We start from the raw sequence: 4078 nt of genomic DNA, 5'->3' as shown, positions 1-4078 counted from the left end.
CATAAAGCACTGTATTCCCACCATAGTCAGCAGGTGCATAATGCACATGCAGTTAACCCAGAAAACATACTTTCTGAACCACCCTGGCAGAAAACCCTCAGAACCCCAAAGCAATTGTCACCCCGTGGCAAATGCCATCTGATCGCCAACCCAAGGCTCAGCCTAAAACCTTCTGCAGGGTATCACTCTAAAGATAACCCAAAGGTCTCATAGCTTCCTGGTTGTGAAAACAGCAACTCCAGTAGCAGGAATTGAGACCTACAGATCGGTGGGGTAGAAATGAGGAAGGAAATGGCATGTTAAATGACTATTTCCTCCCCAGCTTGCCCTGTTCTTTCTAGATATAGCCCAGAACTTGCATAGCTACAGTGGGATAATTTGATCAAATGCTGAATGTTTTCTATCAATTTCAAGGCTGTTCAAATCTCTATGTACTTTGAAGTGTGGGTGCGGTAGAATTCCTGGGACATTTATGCTTCTAACTCTGCTGGGCTGATTGGACACAGATTCCCCCTCAGGAGGCCTTTCCCAAGCCACTGTGCGAACTGTCCTTGGCCAGCAGTGAAGCCAGTGTACCATTACCCTTCTCTGCTCCTCCGAAGATCTTACTGTACCTTCCACTTCTTATTGTCCCTTTCATCAAATTTGCTGCCACTTTGGTTCTTTCTCCCTCTCTCCCCACATCTTTCTACTTCAGATCAAATGATTTGCCCACTTCCCCACTTTTGGATTTGCTCCATGAAGGGCAAAGCAAGGCTAAGTCCTTCCTCCGTCCTTTCCCTGTCACTTAGGCTCTCCTTAGCTTTGGGCAGGGGTGGGGTGGGGGGAGATCTCCATCCCACTGTGAGCTCTTGAGATTTCAGGCACCTGAGCTGGGGCAGGAGAAAAGGTCTAGTTTGATGTGGTCCCGTCAGCCATCACTGTGTCCTCATACTGTCTGCCCCAAACCTCTCTCCTATCCGCCACCGTCACCTTCCAGTTCTCTGGGTTAGAGCTTTCCTCTGTTTACCACTCCTGGGAGGCTAAAGCAGGGGCCAGAGGGGAGATGCATTTCCTTTCCTGGCTGAACTACTGACTGCTGTGGCTAAGCCATTCCTGGTCCTGCACATTACAGGGAACAAGAGAAAGAGAAAGCAAGAGTGAGCGGGGGCTCCAAAGACTGTTGTTGCATGGTTTCCCTTAAGCCCCAGAAATAGAAAGCCAGACTTCCGACACGCAGAGCCGCCGTGCAAACCACCAGACCACACTGCCAGATAAGAAAAATGTTAGATTGTGTCATACTTCCAGCTCCAGTTTCTGAAAATGGACCTGAATGTCAGAGAGCTTCACCACGATTCTAAAATCAGAGAAGATGGAAGAGGGTGGGGAGTGGGGCAAAGGGATCAGGCACCTCTCTATCCTGGTATTAATTTCAGCCACAAAAAATAAAGAAAAAAATATTATGAAATATTAGTCATGAGCTTTCTTTTTTATATAAAAATTGTTAATGTTTGTATTCATTTTTGAGAGATAGAGACAGGATGTGAGTGGGGGAGGGGCAGTGAGAGAGGGAGACACAGAATCTGAAGCAGGCTCCAGGCTCTGAGCTGTCAGCACAGAGCCCTACGTGGGGCCCGAACCCATGAACCCTGAGATCACAACCTGAACGGAAGTCAGCCGCTTAACTGACTGAGCCACCCAGGCACCCCATGAGCTAACTTTCTTAATCGCATGTACAAGAAGAGGAAATGAACTGGATATGAACAAGCATTGCGAGTGGGAATCCAACTAAAAAAATGTCTCCTTGGCCTTTTCAATTTGTGCGTGTTCATTTATTGAGTACCGACTGTATGCCAACCACTGTGCTTGGTGCTGTGGATTTGAAGAGGACCATACATTGCAGACTGAGGCCGGACTATATTCAGATTCACCCAGATTCCAACTTTTGTGCTCAGCACTACCTCGGCCATGGAAATCATTTTGCCTCGTTCTCCCAGAGCAGTCTCCGCGGGCGCCTGTGTTGTCAGCCGCTGTAGGAAGAGTGATGGCCGGGGTGTTGACAAGCTCCTAATTGGAAGGTAGGAGGTGCCGCCACAGATCAGCTGTAAAAGATATCTTTGGGCCAGGGTGGGCTGCTAATGCTGGAAGAGACTCGGGGTGAGGCCTGGTGAGCTGTCACCCTGGGAGGGGGCCCAGCCCGGCAGACAGACGATGCTGGCGGCAGGAGGCAGCTGACAGACAGGGCCCACGCGGGGAGGCAGCCATTTCAGGGCATGGCAACGATCACGTGCAAACCAGGACTTCAAGAGCCAGAGAGCTCACTGGGGGATGGAGTACTGGGAGAGGAGAGACTGGGGTGGCCCCGAAGCCCAGGATCAAAGAGGCAGGGCAGGAGATAAGAGCCTAGTGGTAAAAACAAGGGAGAGGAGCCACAGGAGTCTGCTTTATTCAGCACGCTCAACTACTTATGAGTAGCTTCTTATGTCTATAATTGCTCAGGGCCCTTAGGGGTTCGAAAGAAGAACTGACTTAGAATTTAATGTCTAATTAGGAGGTGGTCACATCCAGGCACTAAAAGTATTGCTAGGCGAACCAATACTGCTTGTGTTGCGCAATATTGGCAGTTGTGCGAGCTCTTTCCCTGCGTTATCTCATTTAATCCACCCAACAACCATGCAGAGTGGGTACAGTTGTCCCTGTTTTAGAAACGAGGGTGCTGAGGTTCAGAAAGACTGCACACCTTCTCTAAGTTTGTCTGGCTGGTAAGTGGCTGAGCCAGGATTCAAATCCAGGTCTGCGTGAGGCTCCAAACTTTCTGGTACGGCCCGCAGCGTCCCTTTACTGAAATAATACGTCCGGGGCTGCACTGAGCGAGAAGGAAAAGTAAATAGTGGCTGATGGTGCAGGGGAGGGAGAGAGAGCTATGCATGAGCAAGGTCAAAGATGGCTTCTTAGAATTGGAGGGTCTGTTGGAGTCATTCAAACCGCGGTCCGTGAATATTCTCTACTTTCTGAAGCAGAGGATGAGGGTCTGAGTCAAGATTTGGGCCATCCAGCACTTGCCGTTTGACATGGCAGAGAAGACCACCCCTGCAGACCTAGGGATTCTGCACAGAACACAGCCGGCATGGGAACACACTGCAAGAGCGAAAGCTTCCCCCATCAGATAGATGAGGAGGCCACCGATAGGCCCAGTGCTCTGAACCATGGCTTTGCAACATGCTCAAAGAACAGCGACTGGCCTTGAGCTGAAGTAAGAAGAAAATACCCCCTCAACCCTAGGCCAAGAAGCAGGATTTGTTGTGCGCGAGGGCCTGCAGGTGTCCCGGACGAAAGATGAGTCGGCACAGGCATCAGGCACTAGGGTGACAGGGCCTCCTGAGAAGGAACAGGTGCGAAGCAGGGCAATTAGCTGAGGAGGGGTGTCAGGGCCGGCTGCCTAGATCTGATCCAGGAAGCCACCAGGATTGCATCATCTGCTGGTGAGTAGGCTTGATGAACTCTCTGATGAACGCAGTATGGCAAGGGAGCTTTTTCTCCTTCTTCAGAGAGGCAGAAGTGGTCATTAAATTTTTCTTTTAAAATAAAACTATTCTGAAAGGGGCATGAGGTTTCAAGCTTCCCCCGGGGTGTTCTGGGCAGTCTGGTTTCTGTCTGAGGGAGGAAGAGCGTCTATTCATAGGCCGTGATGTGGAGAGGTTCCCGGCGTGAGTCAGACACTTGCTGGGTGAGCGGGGTGGTTGCTAATGTCTTCGGGAACTACTAATTTACCATCTAATTTGTTCCTCTGCACCAGCCACAAAGGGAGACCATTCAGTTATTGCGATCCAAACGAGAGGCTGCTGTTTACCATGAGTTCCCCAGCAACTGTGTGTGTGTGTGTGTGTGTGTGTGTGTGTGTGTGTGTGTGTGTTTGCGTGTGCACAACGACCTTACGCAACAAAGAGGTGGGGCCGCTGCCCTTGCTAGCATTTTCAAACACATTTGAATTCTGTAACGAGTGCCTCAGAGAGATCTTGGCCTCCCAGAAGGTTACAATTTGAAGCGTATCTTTAAAAAACCAAGGTGCACGGGGAAAGTGGCACACATTCCTACCACC

Source organism: Panthera tigris, chromosome D1, assembly GCF_018350195.1.
Source record: "Panthera tigris isolate Pti1 chromosome D1, P.tigris_Pti1_mat1.1, whole genome shotgun sequence".
Lineage (NCBI taxonomy): Eukaryota > Metazoa > Chordata > Mammalia > Carnivora > Felidae > Panthera > Panthera tigris.
Note: the sequence above shows the minus strand (reverse complement) of the source record.